This window comes from Aythya fuligula, chromosome 7 (genome assembly GCF_009819795.1).
Source record: "Aythya fuligula isolate bAytFul2 chromosome 7, bAytFul2.pri, whole genome shotgun sequence".
In the NCBI taxonomy this organism is placed as follows: Eukaryota; Metazoa; Chordata; class Aves; order Anseriformes; family Anatidae; genus Aythya; species Aythya fuligula.
This window is the reverse complement of record NC_045565.1, coordinates 36,628,729-36,655,059: the sequence shown is the minus strand read 5'-3', so window position 1 is coordinate 36,655,059 and position 26,331 is coordinate 36,628,729. Positions and strand designations below refer to the sequence as shown.

The following is a 26,331-nucleotide window of genomic DNA, read 5'->3' as shown; positions in this document are numbered from 1 at the left end:
GTAGGTACATTTATATATATATATATAAAATAAAGGGAGACCTGAACTGAAAACTAGCCACAACCACCACTGAAAGAGCTGTTTGAAATACAAAACAAACACCATTTTCTTTAAAAATGACGATGATCACACAGGCTAATGTGTTCTCCTAACACTGCATTTGAGTTTTCTGAGCTTCTGCTGAGCATTTACACATTGCTAGCAAGGTGAAGGAAGAGTAAACAGATAAAAATGTTCAGAGTCCAACAGACAAATAGACCAAATGAATATGGTTTTGCACTTTTTAGATAATGATCTTTTTCTTAGTAACAGTTTAATGTAGCCTAGAGGTCATATGCTTCCATTTCAACTCAATTCTTTCTATTGTAGGGCATAAAAATGATCTATTGACTTCACACAGCATCAGGTCTAACACGCAGGGCTAATGGCACATTGATGAATCGTTAATGCTTTTTCTATTGTCATCTTGACAGTTCCCCAGGAGCTGTTTTCAATGTCAAGCTTTTCCTGTGTTTTGTGAAATATCTTTATTCTGTATTAAGAAGATGCATTGCGTCTGATTCTCCCCATCCATTATGCAGGCACTGCTCCCAGACAGTAAGAATACTATTTGTTTTGTGTGCCATTAATAATTAGGGATTACCTGAAAGGCCAAGGTAGCGTATTTTGAAAGCTGTGAAAAGGAGTTCACTGAGCACGCCCAATGTGCACGCACATTTCCGAAGCACAGACTAGATGGAGGCAGACATTTTAGCCAAAATAAAGAATATAGTGCTCCCTGAAAATGTGGCAAAATCTGTCAGCTCTGCTCAGGCACAAAGCCCTGTAAGGGCTGGAGCACTTCAGCTGCGGCTGATTAAGAAACACAACATTTGACTTTGTCCAGTGAAGAACAGAGTGCACGCGGCATCCACCAATGCTCCCATTAAAGCTGTAGTGCTAATTAAACTAATCACACACATGAGGCTGGCAATGGCAAATTGCTGGAACCTCACAGCAAAAAGAGCCTCACATAATTCAAAGGGGCAATGATATTTAAGCATAAAATTGCTGGGAAAAAAAAAATATGGAAATGAAATGTAGCAATCCATTAGCAAAAATTATACCCCCCTAAAGCAAGACTTGTTTTAATGTCAGGTTGATAATTTCTCAATTGTATAAATGTAACACAAAAGTTGCTCTGTCAGCATTGGAGTTCCTAAACATCTCTCTACCCAGCCATTACACGTCCCTTACCTCCGGGATGCTGAATAACTGCCTTAGTTGACAAGAGCACATCCTCTTTTGGCGAGTAGAAGATCTATGTATTATGTGGGAGTGGACAGTAAAATACAATAAAAAATGTGATGTCACCAAAAGGACAGTTATGCTTGTGAGAAGTATAAAAGCTACACAACCAAAATACAGAGGCGTTTTAGAAATGCATACTATTAATTTGCTGTCAGTGCTACATATCCTTGAGTCTATCTCTATCTCCAGTAAGGGAATGTGCACTGGTACCACTACTGAAACTACATGGGAAATAACGTTTGTTCATTTGTGCTGCAACATGCGAGTGTGGGCATTTGTGTAAAGCTACACAAAAATTTGCTTCTCGGTAGATGCTTTCACCAAAATCCTGTTCACTTACCATGCTGGTGATGGATTACAGTCACATCAAGCACAGAAATTACTCTCATACCGAGTAGCTCCATCAGTTACAAACCACAATTCACCTGTTTTCCCTCAGTTCTATTAGTTCAAGCACACCCTCATTTCACTTCAATTAATGTCAACGTTATATATTTCCTAATGACTGTAATGTATTGGTGTTTCCTCTGTAATGTAAAGGCACATTTGTTTTTGCAAAGAAGAGTGTGGTTTTACACTGTTTTATATTCATGTATATCACTGAAATTTATATCGCACAGAGGAAATTTCCATTTTGCTACTGTTAACAAGCTGTTTTCTGTTTATAAGAACGTCTGTAAAGGAAGCCAGAGTTAAGAACAAGCATGCACAGTTTAGAAAAACTTCATACAAGTTTTCTGTCAATCCCCGTTGGTTCCCACTTACCTCACAAGCCTCCATGTGTCAGGTCTGGGCTCCAGAACTGTCCCCAGCCACCCCTGGGTGCCCATGGGCATGCAGCAAACCCAATGCCCGCTGCAATATTTCCATCGGTGCGACTGGTGTGGGATTGGAGCATTTAGACAGATGTGATCGGCATCACATCCTTCACTGGGGAGCTCTGGCAGTGGGATTTGCATGGATATTTGCAATCTTAATGTGAACATCCCTGGTAAAACCCGAGAAACGTGGGCCCTGGAATTCAGTTACGAGGTGCAGTAGCAGTACATCACTGTCATGCTTTATATTATGGCCTAGGAAAACTGTTGTGTTAAGCACTAACCAGGGACTGGACAATTATTTTTCAAGCGATATAAGCCCTGACAGCTTTAGCAACGGTGCTATATGCCAGCGTTGTAATAAAAGGCCCATCAAGCACCTCTGATATGTATATCTATTAGGTGAATGTATAAGTAATGCTGCACACAGGCGCGGCACTGCATCTGTTCAATTAGGCACTGACAGGCTGATAACGAGGTGATGTGAGCCTCTCCCACGTGCCTTGCGTTGCCAGAGTCTGAGAGGGCCCAGTCAGATGCAGCACCACCGCTGGAATTCCAGATGTTCCCAGATGTGCCATCCTTGCAGTGAAAAAACAGCCCTTTCCTTAAAAACGTGTAGTTTAATTCCAGCCACTTCGGTGACGTGAGCCTGCTCCTGGCTGGTGAAGTTCCACCTTGGACAAACATCTCAGCCAAATCAGCAGCAGCTGGAAAGGAAAAGGGGAAATGATGAAAAAGCCGATAGCCCCTTTAAATAAGTGTAACAGCACCACCGGGCCTCGCCATAATGATCCCTATACTTGCAGGTTGTATTTTTTCCCCTTTTTCACAGCGATACATTAGGTTAAGCATAGCATAGATGACACTCAACAGGTTCCAAAAAGACAAATAAACAAAAATTCCCTTGTAACCAATTTTTCTTTTTCCTATCAGGGAAAGCAAAGACAAGCCAGTCTGCTGGAAACAAAATTTCATCCTGGGTGTATATGACTGCAAGAGTTTAAAGATATTTTGTAGTTATAACTGTGGAAGAAATTGCCCTGCTATCTTTCCATTTCTCCTTGCCACGCATCCAAAAGAACATCAATATTTCTGTTAAGACATTGCTAGACTTGACTGCTGTGATGCTGCTATTATTCTTCCCTTTCCTTTAATTATTTTCTTCTGTATATAGCAATTTGTTTTCCTCAACTGATAAATGTCATCAATTTAAGGAATGTTACTGTAATATAACTGCATGAATATATTTAGCATATAGAAAGTGTGTTCTCCCTTCGTCATTATAATCCAAATACAACTTGATTTATAATATTATTCTCTCCTACAACACACCCGATTTTTCAATGGAAAATCCACAGGTGCTGCAAAGAGAGGATACGGTATCCACCAGCATCTTTCTTTATCTTTTCCTGTTTAAAATTACCTCTTGGCTCTCCGAAATGGCTGAGGCAGGCTGGCATCAAGGCACCCCAAGGCTCCTGTCTGCTCGACCTCCAAATCCAGGGCAAGACTTAAATGTTAGTTTTTGAGGGTTGCTCTGGAGAGGGACAGAGCACATGTCCAGTGTGCCCACAGAGCCACCAGAGCATCATCCCTTGATGTCACCCAACCTTCCCCACCAGCATCCTTACATGGGGGGACAGCACCCCACCCTGCCTGGCCACTCACTGCAAAGCATTAAGGAGCAGCTAAGCTGCTGGTGGAGAGGATTTATGTTAATTACCTTGCTTTGCAGAGCACAGCTACGAGTGCTGAGCTCCTTAGTCACCGTGCCTCAGCTGAGGGCTGGCAGGGAATAGCTGAGAGGCGAGAGCTTTCATTCCTACATCTGTTCCACCGCTGAGCTCCTGGCTGTGCCGTGTCTGTAGTCGCCAGCGTTCACATTTCGACTTCTCTGCGAGCAAGACCGAGTGATGGCATTATTCATCCGAGTGTGTTTCCCAGGCTGGCACTTGCTGGAGTGCAAGGTAGCTATTTAAAAAGCCTTTCACTGTCTTTCTGGGCACAGGAAAATTTTGGCCGCGACAATGATGAACATGTGCATGCTGAGTTTGACATAACAAAGTGAAAACCAGATTGGGAACTCACTGAAATACACACCTATAATTTATCTCTGCTGCTCAGGGAGTTATCCATGACAAGGAAATTTCTGTCCTCTAAAGCTGCTTCTCACAAGGTGTCGTCCCTTTGCCAGATCTCTCCATCAGCTATTCCAATGTTTCCAAATTCTCAATTGCAATTTTTCCATATTTCTTTTTATCTTTTCTTAGTTGATTTCTCAGAAATACACACACCTTGATTTTTTTTTTTCCCAATCTTTCATATTCTTTTGCAAGGGAGGCATTTGTTTAATGAGACTTTGATGGATCTCGGCTGCCAGCTGGAAGTGGTACAGTGGTTTTGTGGGTGTTCAACAGTTGCTTTTGTTCTCAAGCCATGGCTTTGCAATCCACAGTTTAGATACACTCAGTGCTAAAGCCTTGTGTAAACCACAGTGGTTTCTGCCTCTATTCTTCCAAATACTCCTAGTGCTGTTGAAGTCCTTGCAGATGCTGAAAACTTGCTGGGGTAGGATCCTACACACGCTGCTGGCACTGGCCCACTGTGGGCAGGAGGCTGGGCCTGGCAGAAGCTCAGGAGGTCTGCTTCCAACCACATCATCCAGTAAGGACATTTCACCTTAACAAATGTCAATTTTTTTTTTGCTCAGGCAGTAATTTTTTATTTTTTATTTTTTAAAGACACCATACTTACAGTTATTTGCTGTGTGAGTGAAAAAAAATAATAATTTTTGCTAAAGAAGTGCACGTCTTTGCAGTTTTTGCATGTCCCAAACCTATGTCCCTATAGGAAGAATACCTGCCAGGTACAACTGCTCAGCAAGGGCATGCTCAGGCCAGAGCTCACCTGGCTGCTGCGGGGCCCTGCTTGCCCCGCTGCCCTGCTCCTTTCTTATTTATTTTTTTTTTTCCAGAAATGGGCCCCAGGTGTCAGCCCCGCCATGCCATGCACACTCCTGATGGCAGATGCCACCCGTGGGGTGCACAGGCACCGTGCCGTGCCCAGCCCAGCACCATGGGCACTACACAGGGCACCCTGGCTGTCGCAGGTGATGTGGTGGATTTACAGCCAGTGTGGTGGGTGGAAAGTCTTGAAAAATGCTGGCTTGAAACTCCTACTCTTCCATCTATATTAAAATGAATCATAAGCATAATGTTTTCCTTCTGTACTCCTTCCAATTAGAAATTACAACCAAACTGTCCGCACACTTAGACCTTTCAATTTTTGTTCCAGTCTCTCCTATTCATGGATTTATGTACTCTCAGTTATTAAAGAATCCTTCCCCTTCTGATATAAATATTCACTAGATGCAGGATTGTTTTCTTTTTTTTTTCTTCCTTTTTTTTTTTTGTCTGCAGAATAAATATTGCTCTGAAGCTCACCAGGAAATTAAAGCAGAGCCTGAAGCTGACTGTCCTTGGATGATGTACTGCGAATGAACTGTGTCCTGTGGGGATTATTCCAGTCCCTGAACATCATACTTCTTGTATCTAAACATCAAAATATGTTTTCTTCCAACTTCCAAACAACAGTACACATATAAATTTTCTAATGGATTTTCTGTTTAGCTGTCACTTTGGCTGATCCAGTAGACAGAAATATAGCAGCAACATCCACTTATTTCAAAAGTACCTTAACATTCCCAAAGTTGCTTTGAATTTGGTTTGATAGTCTGAGACTTTAAGTAATACAGGAAATGATATAAGAAGTGTTTTCTTTTAAACGCCTTCACATTTCCCATTATGAGAATTACCAGCGCTGGGTGAGGAGGGCTGTTAAAGCCTCTCTTCCAAGCAGGGCGGAGGGCTCTGCCAAGCATCCAGCGAGGGCTCAGCCTGCAGATGGGGATGTCTGTTTGCTGCTCCCCTTGCACTCCCTCCAGGCCCAGCTCAGTGATCAGTTGCCCAAAGTCGCTGTTTTCCTTCTCTGGGTTGCATTCTGTGTAGGAAGCTGACAAAAACAACGTCAGAAGAAGGCTGCTGTGTGTATCACGCACCACACCGGCACACACCTGGCACGGACACCCCGCAGCACCACAGGCCTGCAGCTCAGAGCTCACACTTACACCACCGTTACCCTGATGACCACAACGGCAGCATTACACCCAGCCTGTACCCAACCCACTGCTGTGGGCTCCTGCCCCAAGCCTCCCATCTCCTGTCCTCAGCAGGCCCTGTGCTGGCCTGCTCCCCCCTCAGCACCAGCACCACACAGGCCTTGGGGGCACCTCTGGTATTCAGGCGCTGCTGTCAACAGGAGCTGAGACCTGCACGGCTCCACAGGCAGCCCTGCCAGCAGAAACACAGCTTGCTGCCACTGCTTCTTGGGGAGAAAGCTCCAAAAGTGTCAGCGTGCTCTTGAACGCCTTGCCCTTACTTTCAGGCAGGGCAGTGGCGCAGGATTGAATGCCAGAGTGGTCTAGAAGGATAAAAGGGGATGTCTGCTCTCCATCCATCAGCAGCTAAACCGTATTCATCAGTGTCACGAAAGCTGTTCCTGGCTTACATCCTGGCCTGAGTCCAGCCTGTGCTGGGACTGGTATATTGGTTTTGGATAGATTAGCTCTCAGTCAGTCTTTAGCTGTCTTGCTGAGGAATTATTGCTCTATAATACAGTCTGTAATTACATGCTCACATGATATCTTTTCCATTCAATGCACAGGGTGGAAATGTATGGAGAAGCATTAAGGCTACAGGGACAAAAATGGATTTGACCTTCAAGTGCTTGCCTCTACAATTTTAAAAAAACATCCCTTTAGCCGAGCTTGTCAAAAACTGTGTTAATTACATGGTGGTCGGATTTTCCAGGCTACAAGTAGCAGTCAAGCAGGCAACAATTCCACTCTGAGAGCTGCATAGCTAAAGATCCTCAGAAAGTAGGCAGGGAAGTGAAACTGAGCCTCGGGCACACCCAGGCAGGGAAGCTGAGCTACAGCAATGCTAGCAGCAGCCGGGCATGAGGGACGTGTTGGCCCCACTACCACACAGCCTTCCCACCACCACCACTACCACCCCTTTGGGTCCTGCGGTGGGCCAAGGACACGGCTCTCTCCACACATCTCCCCTCACCCAGAGATGCTTTAAGGGCAGATGCCAGTTTTGCTACGAAACCATCCAGTGTTTCCACTGCAGCCCCTAAGCCCGTTTCTGACCCAGTTCTTCCCTTCCTGAGCCCTTACTCAACAGCAAAAGCGCTGCTTTCACCTCATTCAGCGCATAGCAGCAGCCTTGGACGGGCACTCGGCAGTGCTCCAGGGTCACCAGCAAGTACTCGAGTATCAGCGTTACCATAGCTCATTACACTGAAATCCCATTTTAGATGCCATTAGCTTTATTTTTATCATTCAGCGGTTGTTATAGCCAGTTTCAGATTTTAATGTTCCAGTGGGAAAACAGCCTGTGACAACAAAAGCAATAGAGCAAATATTCGATAGCGCTTCGTAACGCTGGGCTGCAGCATGTCTGACTTTCTCATGTTGCATCCATGTACAATAATTCACTGCTGAGATTATTGAAAAAGCTTTAAATGTGCCATAAATAACAACAGGCTGAGGTTTATGAAATTTGTTTTCCTGAGGGAGGAAGCAATTAAACTATCCACTGGAAAGTGTTAATATGTTCCATAATTATTAGCAGGCAGCTGGCGATGCCATTTTTACCAACGTCTCAGCAGGTATAATGCAATAACAGCACACTCCATTGCTAAACTCACTTGCAGTAAAGTTTGCCCGAGTAATTTTGCTTCAGATTTGAGCAGATTTTTTTCTCACAGTATCAGTAGCTGTTGCCCATAATGCAGAGACATCTCCTGAAGTATACAAAGTCTCTTTTAACTCAACATGGAGGGGAAGATGGGCCCTGATCACTGCACTGCCCAAACCCTACCTATACCAATAAAAATGGGCATCTGCACCCAGCACAACTGGAAGCTGCTGTAGGATAGAGCAATAAAGCAAGCAGAATTTGCACAAAAAGAGGATTTTTTGGTACAGCCCTCTTAACAGACAGGAAGGGACCAAGCTCATGAGTTTGGTTCCCTCTGGTCTTTTCTACTCTTCCCAATTCAGATGTCTTTCTGTATTTTGCAGTGCCTTGTCATAAATATGTCTTGAGTTTAAATAACAATATTTTTGATGCTCCTCACTCAAAATTCTTTTTATCCTTTCGTAGACCTGTTTATTTTTGTTTGTTTTTTTTTTTTGTTTTTGTTTTATTGTTGTTGTTTTGTTTTGTTTTTGTTTGTTTAAGCAAAAGCTAAATGATTTAATTCTGTTTAGCCAGTCATTATCTCCTGCTCTGAATTACCATAACAGCAATCTTCATCTACAGGATCTACCTCTGCCTTTTATTTGTTCTCTGTGATGAAGCCTTGCTTCTCTGCTCAGGCATTGTCAGAGTTATGAAGTGGATGTTTAGCTGTGCACGGCAAGCTCAGAGAAAATATAAAAATGTGCAGCAGGTCCAGGGCTATCAGTAGGATGGGAAGAATATACAGGAGTATTCCAGTGGCCAAGCCAGAGCCTGTTTCTGTAAAGAATAGATGTAAACTAGCTTTTGCATCTGTCTGGTGGGCATTTTCTGATAAAGGTATTCAAAACAGATTCTGTTTCTGCAGGAGAGACTTCTCTGAGCACTAGTCCATCCCTCGGCAAATAACTCTGCTATCTTTGAGCCAATGAGTGCTGAAATGCAACAAAAATAGCTTCAGCTCTAATCCTTCAGGGCCTGAGTGTTTGGAGCGTAAATGGGTATGGTATAGAGAGGGTGATTATATTCTTATTCACTTTCTTTTTTTTGACTTGCCATATGCGGCCAGGAGGGTTATCCATATGCAGATGGATTTGTCAAACAGCATAGCTAACAGTAATAGAGAAACCTTCTAAAAATCTACCTTATAGACCTCCTTCGTTCTATAGCTTTGAATTCCTAAGCTTCAAGAGCTGAATATACCAGGATCACAGTAATATGTCTGGCATTTTTCCCCTTCTAGTCCTTTGAAATTTCACAGTGATACTGAATATCTTGGGTTGGTTGGTTGGTTTTATTTTGGTTGTCTGTTTTCCCTTTGGACTATATTGTCTTTATCTTAAAAAACAAATGCATTAAAAAAATAAAAGTGTCCTTAAGGAGTAAATATAGCATTTGCTATCATCCAATAGGTGCATTAGAATGTACCTATGACTATATATATGTACATATCAAAGAAAATGAAAGAAAAAGCCTCTACCAAACATAATTCAGAGTCTTGGATGGATGTAGAGCAGCGGCAGCAGTGAGCTCTGGTACTCACGGGCTGTGGGTACGGAGGGATCCCTCGCTCACTCTCGAGCAGCCTGCAAAGCATGGCGAGCTGGGTGGTGAGCCTGGTGGCAGCAAGGGAAGACGCCTCTTTGGAGGAGGTACAAGCATACAAAAGAGAAAGGGATGTAGGGGTTAAATGTAACAGGAACAAAAGTAACCATAGGAATTATGCAAACCCATTAGTGGATGGGGCGTACAACAAATGTTGAGAATGATGGACAGAGATTAAGGCAATTCAGTTAACTATTTCATTCTGAACTGTTAACAAACAAACAACAGAATGATACGCTTGTGCCTTAAGAGGAAGCTGAAGAGTTTTCTAGTTTGTTTATCACCAAAGAAAACAGTAATATCCACCTGCCAGGGGAAACGGCGAGCTGGGAGGTGATGTGTGAAAGGCCTCCATCCCTCAGAGGCTCTTTTCTAATAAACTGCAAAGTCAAAGGGCGCAACCACAGCCCTCGCCCCCTCACCTCGGTGCCGCTAGCTTTTCTGAGGGAGGAAATGACTTTCACCCGAGATGTGTTTGTTCCCAACAAGTGCCTCCTGGCTCCCACTCACAGAATCACAGAATGGTTTGGGTTGGAAAGGACCGTAAAAACAGCCCCATGCCATGGTCAGGGATACCAGCCACTAGTGTCACGGTGCCATCTCCCACGGTGCCCTGGCTGGGCACTGCCTGCACATCATCCCTGTGCATGGAACATACAGCAAGTGTTCAAAACAGCCATCAAAGCAAAGAACCAGAGAAATCTGGGACAAATACTAACTGGGTGTAAGCAATAGCCTCCACACATGTATCAAAGTCAGGAGCCTTTGTGGTGAGAGCACGGCACACAATGCTGAGCACAGGGTAGTGGCTGCCACCCACCTGAACTGGTCCTGGGAGGAGATCGTTTTTATGCAAAAACAAGTCCTCCTGGAGAGTTCTGCATTTTTAACACTTAGAAAGGCATAGGATCAATTATTTTACATCTGTATTTCACAGGACCATGCATCTCTAAATATCTATACAGGTGCATACATGCAATGCTCGCAATACAACCATGGTGTTTTTACCATTTAAGCTTTTAATTTCTTTACTTAGATTACATTAATTTTTCTTTTCTTTCTCCCTTCAAAACCAAAATAGAATATTGAGTTTTACTCTGACCCTGAAAAATGGCAAGTTTCTTGTTGTTTACTAACTTCTCTCTCCTCTGTACTAATCAACAAAGTGGTGATATCACACTTTCTCTTACTGTGCATAAATATGGTCATGCTCACAATGTATAAAGGACCATTCTGTATTTAATTTTCATCAGCAGTTCTCGTAATAAATGTAACAACACGTGTTTGCTTTTCTAGCATATGTTGTTTGTCTTTCCAGCGTAGCAGCTTCTGAGATGCTGATACCCTCCAACGTGACAAATCTGACTGTGGCACAGGAAGCATGAAATCTTCAAAGAGCACGGCAGCATTGCTATGAGTGTCATGTGCATCTATGTACATCTCACAGCGGGAGAGCTTCCTAGGGAAACCAGTCACTTAGGGAGTAATTAATGTAAATCACTGTTCCACATGTTCCCATATACACTTGTTCTGCTCCAAGAAGCCTGCCATACAAAGAAGGAAAATGCATAAAGTGACAGCCATGATCTGTTAAAAATAAATAAATAAAAATAAATAAATAAATAAATAAATAAATAAATAAATCCAGTAAAATCCAAACCAATATATCTGTTAAAAAAGGAATAAATACCCAAACTGAGCGGGACCTGCAAGACGTCGGGGGCAGGCAGGAAGTTATGGCACGCGTCCAGGAAAGATGCACCTCCTTCTTATGACATATATCAGAAATGGCCATGTAGCATCTTTAAAATTCAGAACAGTGTTGGTAATTTTGGAGAAGGGAGGCCCACATGTACACATTTGCAAGTTTGGGCCCAGCCCCTGCATACCTAACTGCAATATTTCAAAAAACAAAACAAAACAAAACAAAACAAAAAAACTCATCTCTACGTCCATGTTATCACCTCCAGAAGTCAAGGACTCTCAGAGCCTCTGTGGTCACCACAGGACCGTAGAGCCACGAGCAATGGCATGGATCAAAAGCCACTCCTGGCTTTAGGATTAATGTGCAGTTCTGAAGAATCAGGAGCCTTACCCCATGTCTTAATAGCACCATCACCAAGCAAGAAGCAGTCCTGGATGAATTATTAACACACCTGATTATCAAGCTCAGAGAAGAGTTTGTAAAAATGGTGCTCAGCATGTTTTCTGTGATGTTTTTTGTGTACATTTGTTATTTAAATGCGTTTTCCACTTTCCTGCATACTAAATTTGCTACTGTTAGCTAATCTGCTTCATGTCAGATGAAAGTTAAGATAATATGAATACTTAAAGGTTCCATTTGATACAAATTTTTTGATAAGACACAGTGAAATGGAAGAAATTTCTGAAATAATTCACTTGACATTTCTCTACAGTTCATTTCCTTCATTTTCATTTTGCTGGCATCTCATTTTGTCTGCAAATTCTTCCATCCAGGTTGTAAATTCTGCAAAATGTGATAGCAGTCAAAGATGACCCTTTAAAAGCCATGCAGGTGACACAGAAATTCAGGACTTGATTTCAAAATTGACATACAACGTCTCATTGAAAGTCAGTTCAGGTTTCTAAGTTGTTTGATCCCTTTTGAAGATTTTGCCCAGCCTCCCTTCTTTCTCATAGGCATTTTTAACAAACACTCTGGTGTTTTGTATCCTTCTTGTACATGCTCATAGTGTACAAGTAGCTTGTACACATCTGAGCCATTCAGTGCCTCAGCACTTTTTTTTAGATTTTTTATTTCTATTTTTCTGCGAGGATGGTCAAGCAGTGGGGCAGGCTGCTCAGGGAGGCTGTGGGGCTCCACCCCTGGAGAAGATCAAACTCCCTGGGTACGTGCCTGAGCCACCGGCCATGGGGACCCACTGGGACGGAGACTCCACATTGCTGCCAGCCCTGGCCTTCCTGGGACCTTGTGGTTGTACAGTTCTGCAGCTAACTGACAAATAAATCATGTTAAACCCACTCCTTCAAGACAAAAAGATAAAAATATAGCCACCTCACTTGGTATGAAAAATTCATGTACATCCAGGAATTTGCTTCAGAAAGTAGCTTCCATTATTAGATACTCAGAGGTATTATCTCTACCAGATTTTGTAGCCCTTCCCTCCCCCAGCTGAATGAGGCATACAAACTGGCCCTGTAAAAGCTTCTTGTAAAACCACATTATAATTTTTTCTCATCATAAAATTACTACGAACTAAGATAAATAAACAGTATCTGGATATCCATAGCACATGGGTAATTTCTGATTGTTCCAGGAAGATGGTAAGCAAATTGATGTTGCCCTTGACTTTGTGCTCTATTTTAATTTTATACGCAGTGTTTTCCTCTTTCATTTAATGGAAACTTGATTTCTACAGAAAATAAATAAATAAATAAATAAATAAATAAAATGTGTGACTCAATGCACTCTAGCCACTTATAATTTCCAGACAGTGGGTTGGGGTGGAGGTGGGGGATTTCTCAACATATAATACATTTCTTTAGAAAGCAATGAATAGTGCATGTCAGCCCAGACCCATCTGCAAAGCGATGCCCTCTCACTCAGCCCACATTCAGAAGTGGAATTGTATGCTTTTCCTTGGCATTTTATAATTATTGTTTGAAACATTGCCCTACAGGAGCAGTGACTTGGTGGTCCCCTGCCTGCATTGTGCTACCTCCCACTACTGGAGAAGAGACTTTGGGAACTGGGTATTGAATCAGCAACATCTGAGGGCTTCCTCACTGGGGATTGCTGTTTTGCCTCAGTAATTGATATTTCCCACACAATGCAGACGTCTTTTTGTTGGAAAGGTTCCTTGCAAGCCTGTTAAGATACTTTTTAGTTTTCTAAAAGAGCAAGCAGGGAAAACATAGGCTAAAATATTTGGCTTGATCCAATTCAATCATTTATACTTTAGGTGACTCTTAGAAGGGAAAATGCAACCATGACAGCTTTGTCAGATCACTTCTTTGGTAAAATTGGTTTCCATACTAATAAAGATCAAAGTTAAGTAGTAATAATAACAAAACTATGGTAATAAACTAGCACATGCTGGTGTGAGGCTGACAACTAAAATTTACAGTTCTGTAGTCAATACAAATATGAGTTTATTGATAGTATAAGGTACCTAGCAGTTGAGAAAAGTTTGAGAAAGTCAGCAAGACAAGTATATGTATCAAAGGCAAGTGGTTCAGTAGTTCTTTGGAAATGTCTTTATGATTGTTTCAACACCATCTTTTTATCATGTTTGTTAAGATGAATTTTGCTTAAATAAAGCTGTGATTTTCTGGATAATCTCAGTGTGAAAGTGAAATTTAGGGAAAAGAATGAATTTTGCGTCATGCCTAAGCTCAACCTAATACAAAAACACCATTATTATTTTGAATTAAAAAGTCAATAAAAAGTTGTTTGTTTGTTTTTGTCAAGCCTGCTGGTGGTATACCAGTGCGAATTATATTTCCTTCTTTGTTTTCATTCTTTCAACTCATCTGATCCCATACTAAACTTCAGCACCACGTGCTGATTTTCTGCCCAGTGAATCTGGGACTTGTGCACTGGGTGAGAGAAAAGAGCCAGTGGAAAACTTGTGCTGCTTACCAAGCACAAGCGCCTCTTGGGTTACAGAAGCCAAGATGGCAAGATTAAGAAGCCATCCTTTTGTTTGCTATGGCATCTTTCCAATACACAACAAGATCTCTTGCCTGCATACATAATTATTTCTCCTTCTGGACCACTGTGGCAGATGGATGTATTAAACATCAACAAAAAGCTCAATTCATATTGCCAGAATTGTGATGCTTATTAGAGAATATTAAAATTCAGAATGGTAATAATGGCTATTGTTACTCCTTTTCTGTGCATTGCTAACTTGTGACTTGGGGTCTGTTTTACAGAAGGACGTGGCTCTCACGGTGCAGGTAGCACTGACAGAGCAGCCCCGCATAGGGGGAGCAGCACCTGCAAGAGGATTGCCAGAGGCTGTTGAAGCTCTTGGGGTTGCAGGCGCTCAGGTTGTACCACACTAGATGTCTCCCCACAAAATTGGGAATTAGCCCCCTGAATTAGCCCCAGGATTATTGCTAGAACTGCAAATAGCACAAAGCCAGAGCTACTGGGTAAGACCAAGCTTCACAGGGTACTGATGAAAGAGTTCAGGGGGCATGGGGAGAGCTGGGCACAGCCCCCAGTCACATTCCCACTGCTGCATACTCCCAGGACGACACACTGTACCTGTGCCACCCAGGGGTTTTCTCTGCCCACAAGAACTCATAAATATCCACTTGAGCTGATTTGTAGGCAGGTTGGCACTGCCTATAGTGGTGAGAGCCTTCATCCCCTTCTTTGGCACTTGCACATCCCAATCCAGCTCTCGCATTCAGCCGGCCTCCCAGATCTCACCTCCACAGCCCCTCAGAGCTCGCCCTGTGATTTCCTTTGGGTTAAACTAAACTAAATGGAGCAGAACTATCTTAAACTCTCTTTAATAAAGCCTAACAAGAACAAACTCTCTTTAATAAAGCTTAACAAGAGCAGCAATATCTGCAGCCCGCTCTGTACAGTCTGGTAATTCTCCTCCAGAATGCAAACCAAAATGGGTCTCAGACTTTTCTTCTCCTATTTCTGACATCACTTCTCCATTTTCACCCAATCCTTTTGTATAAAAATCCATCTTTGAATACTTAAAAGATAAAAAATTTGGGGTACCTCATCAAGACAGCAGAGCAAACAAAGATGAAACACTCGGTGAAAGCCCAGCAGCAGAACTTGGTAACACTCCGAGGCGCTAAGAGCAATGCCAGCAGGGTCCTTTGACATGTAACTTCCATGAAGCAAAGCCCACAGCATACAGGAACACAAAGAATGTAAATGTCCACATGGCTGGCCAGGAGAGGGGTGTGTAAATCTGTAACTCATCAGAAATAAATTGCAAAGTTAGGGGGAAATATGCTTTAGGACAAGGTCAGGCAACAAATGGCTATTTCATAACAACTAATATTCTATTTTTGTTGCCTTTTTCTTGTACCTAGCTTATCCCCCGCCAAATCTGCCAGTCATTCAGTGTATTGCACCAGCACCCCCAGCCTCTCAGGTGTGGGGCTGCTTCTGCAAGCGCTGCCCCAGCAGTCCTGTGTGTTTCACAAACATTTAACAACTTCAGTGCAAAGAACTCTCTTTGGTAACCACAATACAATACATTTGCTACCTGAATGCATGAATCAAAAACATAAAAAAATAAGACACACACAATGTAAAAAGAATTAATAAGGGTTTGATGCTACCAAGAAACAGCTATGTACACCCCTAGATGTTCATATAGAACTCTGAAACAGGGTGGAAAATTCCTAAAATATGTAAATAAATAAATGAAAAGTACATTTTACAGACTACAGCCAAAACCAAAGCAGCTAGTTCATATACACCTATTAAACATGAGCGTCTCAGGACAATCAACATCTAAATTTCTGCAATAAGTAATGTGAGCAGCTTTACTTTTTATGATTCCCCATTACTAATTGCAAACATCCTATTAGCTTCAATTACAGCTACTGAACGTTCAGTGGTCATGCAATATTTATCAATCTAGCTGCGATGACCCCTAGATGTTTTTCCTGAGATGTTGCTAATTTTGTGTAGTACTGGAACCAGATGATGTGCCTATGCAGTGCAGGGAATATGTGTAAAAGCATTAAAACTCTCAGGAGTGAGTAACCAAACAATAAACTCATCTAGAAAATCCTTCAAAAGCTCTGTGCTAAAGCCAGTAAGGGTGCTATCCTCCTGATGATGCCCCCTTTGATCCTCCTCAACCCCTTGCAATGACAAGGGGATGTCTCAGACACAGGGAGGGCAATACTCAGCTCAAATTGCCCTTCATTTCAGTGTCTGCAGACATTAATTAACTCTGACCCCGCTCCCATTCTGCTGCACCTCTCCAGGCTGTTAGTGCCCAGATGGTGTCACAGCACTCCCACCTCGAGAAGCGCTACCTGCGGGTGTTGGGATGTGGAATAAAACACAGACGATGGTGATGATGATAACTGCTATGGTGATGAGGGCAGTAAGCAGCACACTTAATGGGATCTCCTGTGTGGTTTCTCACCAGATCACCTCGTTAAGCAGCGCTTGTGCTTGAAGCCAGAGCTGCTACTTCAATGCACAGTGATTGGCGCAAGGTACCCAGAAGAAGGGCTGGGAGCAGCTCTCCATCAGCATCCCACAGCCCAACAAGAAATTAGGGGATACACTATAGGTTATCCTACTCATTTCTTCCCCTGTATGTCCACTACAGCCCCTCCTCGTGCTTTGCAGAGCCAGGCAGGGGAGCACCCTCCCGAAGCAGCAGGGTGAACGTGCAGGTGGAGCCCACAGCCCCACCTCACGTAGCTTCTCCTCCAGCTGGAGACAGCGAATTCCCCAGCTGCCTCCCTGCCTTGTAAGACCCCTGGCTCATTTTCTCAGGAAAGGCTCAAGGGAATTACAGTCTCCTGTAAGAGCATTCCAGAGAAGAAGAAGAAATAGCTGTCAGAGACTTTAAAGAATTATTCCAGAAATGGTAATAAGCACTATAAATGGTTCCTGTATTTTTCTGCACTTAAGAGCATTTATCACAGCTATAAGTTTTAAAAGCCTTTAAATTTTTTTTTTTTTTTTTTATAGCTGGCAGTAGATTTTTACTGGTTTGTACTATATTAAAAAGAAAAAAAAAAAAAGTATGATCTACACAATGATTATTTTGTACAAAAGTTGAAGTTTTTCATTTTAATTTATCTACTACAATTTATCCTTTTTGTTCTTTTTTTTTTTTTTTCCCTAACCTATTAAAGAACTTCATATGTATGAAATTACCACTGCCTTACCTTTAAACTAGTTATATTAATTCATTGTGTTCCTTTACGGAGCAAGACGGTTGTACTGATCATATTTTTGAGTCTAAAGATAAATAAATTTATGAGAAAAAAAAAAAAAAAGAACAACAACCAAAACAACAACAATAAAACTTGTAGAAAGCACATGTTCAAGCTGCTGGTTTTGAAGTTGGAGACAGAAAAAGAAAAGAGAAGAATGCTGCAAGAATCACAGGAAAAACTCCATGAAAGAGCTTATGAGCTAAGCATTGACCCATAGGAGGCTACAGAAGTAGGAGATAAGACACTATTTCTTTTTTGATTTAAAAAAAAAAAAAAAAAGACACTTACGTTCTCTGTAACAAATAGATGTTTCTACCAGAAATGCATGCTGGCCAGTTTCTAGGAGTGACTGCCAGGAGCTCTGGCAGCAGGGATCTCTGACACCCAGTCACACCCAAAGAGCTCACGTGGGGTCTCCAGGGCTTATACAAATTCTTCTCATGAGGTTTTTGTCTTCTCCTCCTAATTGCACCTGTATGGAAATATGAGGGCCATAGAAGATGTTTTGAGTGCAAGTTCAAATGGTTTGCAGGAGCTATGGGAAAGATTCAACAGCCTCTGTTCAGAGTGAACGGCCTTGTTTTGAGGGCACTTCATGCCAGATATGTTGGCACAATTGAACACTTTCAGCCCCTTTGCTTGAAGCTTTACTGTGGCACAGCAAAACAACTCAGGCATTGTTGGTCCAGAGATCACAGGAACTGCAGAGGTGATTTGTGTAGGGCTGGTAAAGGCACTGTCCTGCTGGAGAGGAGGTCTGGGCTCTGCTGCAGGCTCCTGTGTGTGGCCTGGAAAATGGCTCAGTTCTGGGTATTGGAGGTGGGTTTAAGCCAGGGATCAAAGTGCTCGTACTGGAGTGCGTACACAGAGGCACATCTCTGCAAACCAGAATTTCAAAAACAGTGAGAGGTTGATGGAACAGGGACAGCACCTGATTTGAGATTGTGAGTATCGAGGTCCAAATACTCAGTCCCTTTAGATACCCAGAATCATTACTGGCTTTGGTTCTCCACCCTGGGGAGAGTCGAGATCCATCTCATTGTCACTGAAGCCAGTGAGAAGCTTCTCACCACTTTGAGCGAGAGCTCTTGCTCTTACTGCTGCTCCATTTTTATGGTCTTTGGTTCTTTTGTTGGAACCATGGTGCATATCGCTTACCTTGGGACCAAAGTCAGCACAATCACTGACACAGATCCTGCGTGTCATGAGCCTGCAGCTGAAAACATGTATTTCTTCAGTGACCGAGCAGGCAGAGGCTGAAGTGTTCATTTTGAAGTTTTGGAGATTTCTTGTTCAGGTGAATACCAGCATCAGTGTTGGTTTGCTTATCCCAGTCACAATATGTATGTTACGCATTTTGCAAGCTGGTAAATAAAATAATTCCATCTTCTATCGATGACAGCTGATGAATATGCTTGAGAAGTGTACAGTGATGGTGCTTTCTGGCTGCAGATTTAGTTTAGGTGACTAGGTAGGAAATTGAGGGTAAAGGAGGGGATTATAATAAAGGGAGAAACCTTACAGTAATTAAGATTACAGGACTTAAGTGCCTAATAAGGAAATTCTCACTAGCTGTTGCTTACTAATCACTAAGTAGCACGCAAGCAGTGCAGTCCACCTGCAGGCTTTGGTCCATAGACATTTCTCAAATCCTTATTTCCAGATACCTTAGACATCTTTGTTCTGGTGTAATCTGGAACAATATATGGTACTGATCTTACACTCACAGATATCAAAGTTTTTTTCTGTCTACAAAGCGTGAATCTTGCTCTATTACAACACTCAAATCAGGCGAGTAAACATACCTGTTTGATGTCATTGTTATTGCCTCCTGAATTTTGTTTGCCCAGGAAAGTAAGGTATGTATGTTAAGAAACCTCCATAAAACTTGTCTCTGGTGTAGAATATGACAACCAGGCGGACACGGTTCATAAACATTCGTGATGTATTAATCAAACCAAGACAATCTTCCCTCCAAACATGCAGGTAACCGTATAAACAACTTTGTCAGCATTGACATAAAAATATATGATTTAACTCATTAATGAGTGTGGATTGTCATGTTTAAGCTGATTGTTACGCACACAAAAAATAAGAAATGTGTTTTCGCCGGATATGCCAATGGTATGTGTGCATATAGCTAGCAGAAAAGGACAGATTAAAGACTGCATCCCAGATAAAAATGCAATCCTGTCAGATCAGTGCCATTTCTCTAAGTAAGAATAAGACTAACACCGCCAAATAGATATCAGGAAGAGAATCCATTAAGCATTATTGAAAGTCGGGGTATCCCCTCCAGCTAAGAAAAGTTATTAGTCTGACAAATGTCAAGTGCTAATCTAGAACTAATGGAATTTAATTTTATGAATTGTTTTCATAAATATTCTAAAACATCTTTAGAGAGACATATTATATAGTTTTAGATCTGAATTCATAAACATATTTTAGTATAGAATATGAATAACTCACTGCTATAATTTTATCTACGCAGAGAAATGATATTTTATTTGTTCATGCCTCAAACCATAGCATCCCAAGCTCCCTGCTTGCCACAAGCCCAGTAAAACACCAGGGAGTGTAGGAGGCGAGCAAGGGGGAGCAGGCAAAGCGCTGCTCTGCAGAATTCATCTGCCTTAGATAATATGAATCAGGAACTATTATTTTATCTCTGTAGTGAAATAGTACTTAGGACTGTCATTTCAGAGGATGCACTGCTTTCTTCTCTCTTGTTAGGGAAGCCAGAGAGAGGAGTGTTGGATTTCCCATGCTCTTCGTGCCAGCCGTCTGCTGTCAGCAAGAGACTTTTTTTCTCTGTTCCCCCTTCCCCCAGAAGAACAACGTTAGGAGGCGGGTTTGCAGAGAGATGAAAAGTACTTCACAAGGCACAGGAAGAGAAAGAAAGAGACTGGAACTCGTTTGTTTGTGTGATTTGGTTTGTTCCTCGGATCACTTTGCAGGGACCGAGCACTCCCTGCCCTGGCTCTGAGCTCTCACAGAGCAGGATCCAAAAACCTGTGCCTGTCTATTTCTGGATTTCTTAATGAGCAAATGACACTGTGTGTATTGTTCCATCACCTTTGCTGTGTGCAGCATGCATTCCTAACACACACGGCAGAAGTTGGGGTCTGTGTCTTCCACTCTGAGGCTGGAGGCAGCAGCAGACGTGTCCAGCAGAGAAACCACAGCACCGGGCACCTGGGGTCCAAATGCCAGCCCCTGCTTGCCTCCTACTTCAAAGTGTGTGCTGCAAGAGGGCAGCATCCCCCACAAAGCTCTTCTTCATACAAGTTACGCACCCTACCTTTCCCTCAGACCGCAGGCTACCACTGAGAAGGTGATAAAGACAGCATAAGTGATAAAGGAGCGAGCACTCTGTCTCCTTTCCTTATTCTCCAATTAGTTATAACTTTGCTTTAGCTCGGGTTTTGCCCCTGAGGCCCCTGTCCCTGGGTGGGGGTGGCTGTGCAAGGGGTGTGGGGCTGATGGTGTCCCCTGCCTGGTGTCATCTTTCCCTCATTTCAGCCTTTTGGTTATGCCTATAGGTCTCCTTCAAAGCCCCTGAGTGCAGGAAGCATTTCTGAACATAGCATTTGGCAGGAATTAGCACTTAGTGAGGGGAAAAAAGCCCATATCTTATAATAACCTTTCCCAGGCAGTTGTTAGATCCTTATGAAAGAGACTTTTAGGTGCTCTACAATGCAGCAAGGTATTTCAGCAGTAAATGAGATAATGCTGACCTGAATTTATTCCCCAATATAAGGGTGATTTGGAGAATCATCAAGGTAACAAGTTCCAGCTCTTCATCATCCTGCGAACTTCAGTGCGATGCTGTTTTGGCACGGTGACATTTGTGACCAGCATTGGTGCCTTGTCCTCAGACTCATTTCTTGTTCAGGTCTCCATTTGGCTTTCATGCCTGTCATCAGAAAAACAAGACCTTTTACCTATGGCAGGTTAGCCTGCATTTTCTTAAGGGAAGAACATGTTATTTTATAACTCCATCAGCTGCTTTCTGCCTATTTCCCACTTAATTGTGAGGTCTTTTTACATGCGGACAGGGACAGAACAAATATCACTATTATTAGCAGAGACAGTTTCTGCCATTTTGCTCTACCTCATTAGATGGGAACAACCACACTTGTGACAACAAAAAGGATTAAGTGCTGAAAGTTCAAAAAATTACACTTTCTAAAAAGGAAAATAACTGTGACAATGACCTTCTTTAACAGCTAAAGAAGCCTTTAACAACTAAAGAAGCCCTGGCTGCCCAGGGCTTGGAGTGCAACCATGGGTACAAAAGGTGAGGTGCACCCCACCACAGTAGAGGTGGAATACATTTTCCCATGCTGCTTGTTGTCTTTATTTCCACATCTTCCACTGCCAGATCACAAACAAGAGATGGGAAAAAAGTAATAAAAAAAAAAAAAAAAGGCCAATCAGAACAATTTTCACCCATAACTTCCCAAAACAAGAGATCTGCAGAGCAGCTATTCCAGGGAGTGGCTGCAGCTGCTCCGCTCCCCTCCTTTTTCAAATACAAGTGGAAACTTGCACCAGAACAGATCTTCTTCTATGAAAACTTTGATTTTGAGTTAATCAGCTTCTTCCTCCCTCCCAAAAACCCCAGCTAAACCACTTCAGGTCACACCCACTTTTCCAGGCCAGTTTTTAAGAGTCAACTACTCTGCTAGCAGCAGCTTTCTGCAGCTCCCGACGCATGAACTCAGTAGTGGAGCAGGAGCAGAGGGGCATTGCCTCACATCTCCTCGTGCATAAAAGCTGTTGACTCCCAAAGTGTTAACTTTACAGAGACTTACATGGTTGAATACTCCTGCTGACAGAGATATTACTTCTGTCTATCACAGTGGAAACCTGTCCAACGAAATTTCTTATCTGTCACCCAGATGTAAGCTGAAACTTCTCCGGGATGCGCTGGTTATCTGTCTCAGAGTAAAAGGGTGAGTGCCACGTTGGGAAGTGATTTGTATAGATCGCTGGGTTTTAATGATAAGTGTAAAGTACTTCACCTCTTCAGGGGTGTCAGTGAAGAAATCGAGAGCTTAACATGATCTCCTTGGAAAGCAATTTGTGTTGCAATTACAAAATACCGGGGTGCGTGTCACGGAGAGCTCGTGGATTGCAGAGCTTTAATTCACAATTTACGGGCGGCAGGGCATTATGCCATAACTGACATCCTTGGGATGTGCAGCGTGTTCAGTGGCAACTTCCACATGTGGAAATAAATTAAAGAACTTTCTCTAGCAAAAACGTCTGCCTTTGCCTAGGTGCTTTACTCACTGCATGCCCAGCTTTGTAGATAATCAAAGTAGCAAGGAATGAGTAACAGCTACATCGGTTTGCTGCGCAGTTAGTTAGCATGACATCAGTGAAAGCTCAAAGATCACCTCCACATTAATGACATTAACAAACCTGGTCATGAGAAGCATCACCCCTCTGCCCCCTTTCTTTTTTTTTTTTTTTTTTTTTTTTAAATCAGGGACTGGCAGAGGTACAACAGGAATGGTCTTAACATTTTAAAATCTTTTTTTTATCTTTAGACAAAAGAAATATAACCACTGCAAATATATTTTAAACTCTATTTTAAAACATATTAGGAAACTTATTTAAGTATTATATAAGTAAATCAACTGTTTTTTCTTTATCTCTATCTGTTTTATATTGCCTGACAAATCATCTGGACCATATTCTTTAACAATAGTTATAAAACCTAACAGAGGAGGAAAATAGGCTTATTGCAGTACAAGTTACAACAGCAGATGAATTCACTTTAGACATACAACAGAGATTTTTTTTCCCCATTCTTCCAGGAAAACTACTTTTTGGCTCATCATTCTGAGTCAGAAAAAGAGGGATAAAAAATAAATACAAATCAGGAAATCCAGGTTATTTCTCACTGAGGGAGAACCACATTTGAAGTCCAAGAACTCTGCAGAGATCCTGCTCCGTCCCTGCAAGTACAGCCCAGGGGGCGGGGGCATGGCAGAGCCCAGAACTCAAACTGGGTGAAGGCGACCAGCCCTGCACTCCCTTGTGCCTGGGAGCCACCACTGCAAGAAAGCTGGCCTGACCAGAGAAGAAAATGATATTATTTGCTATGTCCATAATTTTATTTTATCATTTTACTTTATATTTATACCTTGCATGACCATGAGCTTTAAGGAAAACAACTGCAAAAAACAGAGAGCAGCATCCCCTTGCTCCCAGCCACACCCTGCTACATCTCACGGCACTGCCCATCTGATTTTTCAATGCGGTAGCTCTAAGGACAGGCTATTTCCAAAAACTTAGAATTATTTGGAAAGAACTTAGTCTATCATGTCAATTATTAATATCAAAAAAATTAGTTACCTCAGGAGCATGGTGATTGGCCTGATCTTAAACTACAAGTGGGATCGATTTTCATTATGAAAGTATCTGACACTGAAGTTTGGAGGTGAGCAGTGAGTTTTACATTCTGTGAACTGGTCAATAGAAATTGCCCAAATAATGCCTTATGAAATAATTAAGGACATGCTATATAATCACCGCATTAAATTCCCAAACTGGCTCTGACATTACTTGAAGTTCAGCAGGAAAACTAATAAAAGTCTCGGAGAGGTTATTTTTCCTGTGCTGTCAGCACATTGCTAGTTAATGACTTCTAGAGCAGGTCAACTGAAAAGGGGTTTCTTTCACACTTATATGTTACTATCATGATTTTATTTCCTTTGTCAGCTATTATTTCTACACTCCAGAAGCCGTGAACATGATTTTTGATTTATTTATTGTAGAAAATGATTATTTTCTCTTCACAATGCAGCTGATTCTGAGAAGTTATTCTTTTTTTTTATGACTGCATAGTCCCATCTAATATCTCAAACACCACAGCAAAGGAAAGCTGCTTTATAATTACGAAAGCTGCATATATTGCTGTTTGACTTGGCAGCCTTTATTAAATCTGCTTTTTATCTCAGACGTGTGAACCTGAGAAGTGCCTGTATGTGAGCAGCATCTGCAGGGCTGTGGCCGCTCTGCTGTGTTAAAGTCAAGACCGAACTTATTTTTTGACAGGGTCACCATGGGAAAGGTCTGAAACAAAGCTTTATTTGTCTCAGCTCAACCCTTATGATCACATAGCTTACTTCAGGACCACGCGTGGCTGCTTTAGAGTTTGGCAGCAAGTTACCCAACAGAGTTGAGGAACATCAGTGGAGAAAGAGTCGTCAGTGCAGGTTATGTGGTTAAGCTCCCCCCCCCCCAAAAAAAAAGAGGCTAGACACCTTAGAAGGGAGAGCTTGTGGTTCTGATTCCCTTTGCACACACTAGGTAAAAACAACTTTGATTGCTTTAATGACTTCAGCTCTCAATTTAGCAAGCAAGGGCATCGTTCCTCAGCAAGCATCACAGCCCAGTACCTCCAGCTGTCCTACTGCTGTCCAAGGCATTATCAGCAACCTAAGCTCTAGTTCTAAAAGAGGTTAAAAACCACCATCGCTAAAGATGCAGTCACTACAGCAACTCCAAAAAGAGGTGGCCAAAGCAAGCTGCACGCTGTCCCAGATATTAATCCATACAGGGCTATGTTTCCCTTCAAGAAACCTGAACAAATTTGAAATGAACTTTCAATGAAATTTTAATACTTATGTATTTTCCGCACACAAGTGATGGCAGAATTTGGATCACTGTCTATACTTTTAAAAGCAAAGCTTTGAATAATGAATGGAAGGTGGGAATTAAAGAGTTGTCTTCTCTGGGAGGAAATGGAGTTGGACTCTCATTCTTTTAGTTTCCTCATCATTAGCTTTATAACCAGCTTCTCCCTATTTCATGAATATTAGAAGAATATGACAGTGAAATATATTGTAATTGAAAGAATATTAATTAAGGTTCATCTCATATTCTATGGCTCTCTGTAATACCATCTGAAAAAGAGTCATTATACAAAGCTAGAAAGTCATGCTTTATTCAGGACAGTGTTATCTTTTTAAGCAGATGTGAAGTTATTAATTTAAAACAGTAAAACAGTTCAAAACCTGTATTCTTCATTGTTTCAGATATTAAGAAAAGCTGTTACTTACTTAAGCGGTCAAGATTTTACTTGATTAATTTTCTTTTCAGAGAACAGGAACTGTGGGTTCTTCATGATTATAACTTTCCTCCTAACAAATCAATGCAGAGAGCAGGACAAGTAAATTATACCCAGAACAGCCACAGTACGAACTGGCGACAAGCACCCAGCATAATTCATTCCCTTTATTGTTCCTGATACTTTGCATTACAACATATCAGTTTTCTCATGCCAGAAACAATGCACGCTTTACTGCAAATGAATGCTACCACAGAAGTTGCATAATTTATTCCTTCTATTTCTCTTTGCTCATAAATGCCAACTTAAATACTCCAGGGATCATCCATTCAAATAAGTTATCACGTCGCTTTCCAGACCCATAGCTATAGACAAAAATTGCCCCTCAAGAGTTTTATGACGTTATGGAAGTGAATCTTGTGAATCTTTTTTTTTTTCTTTTTGGGGGGGTGTTTTTTTTTTTTTTTTATCTGCTTAACAAAAAATGCTGTCCTTAGTCACAAGCCTATTGAAAAGATACTCATGGCTCCATTATGGTTTTAAGGAGCGATATAGAAAAATATATCTACGTTTCTGCAGTAATAGAGTAGTTATCTATGAAAAGCTGATAGTGAGTCACCATTCTGAGTCTGATTACCACATACAAGAGACTTTAAAATAACCAATATAAAGATGAATTAGTGATAATATTGTTCTTTCTGAACAATAGTTCAATTTGCTAGAAATTCAGCTGGGCACAGAACTCTCTGTGGAAGACAGACCTTTAAGATTCAGCAGTCACCACTGT

At 41.9% G+C, this 26,331-nt stretch overlaps 1 long non-coding RNA gene across 1 annotated transcript; it reads right to left on the bottom strand.

The window, feature by feature from the left end:
• LOC116491658 lies at positions 1-25,655 on the bottom strand. The gene is made up of 5 exons (XR_004253502.1): positions 25,537-25,655; positions 21,196-21,374; positions 17,747-17,930; positions 15,255-15,453; positions 1-2,818 (listed from the first exon to the last, which is right to left on the bottom strand). It is a non-coding gene; the product is annotated as an uncharacterized LOC116491658 (long non-coding RNA).
• Positions 25,656-26,331: the final 676 nt, after the last annotated feature.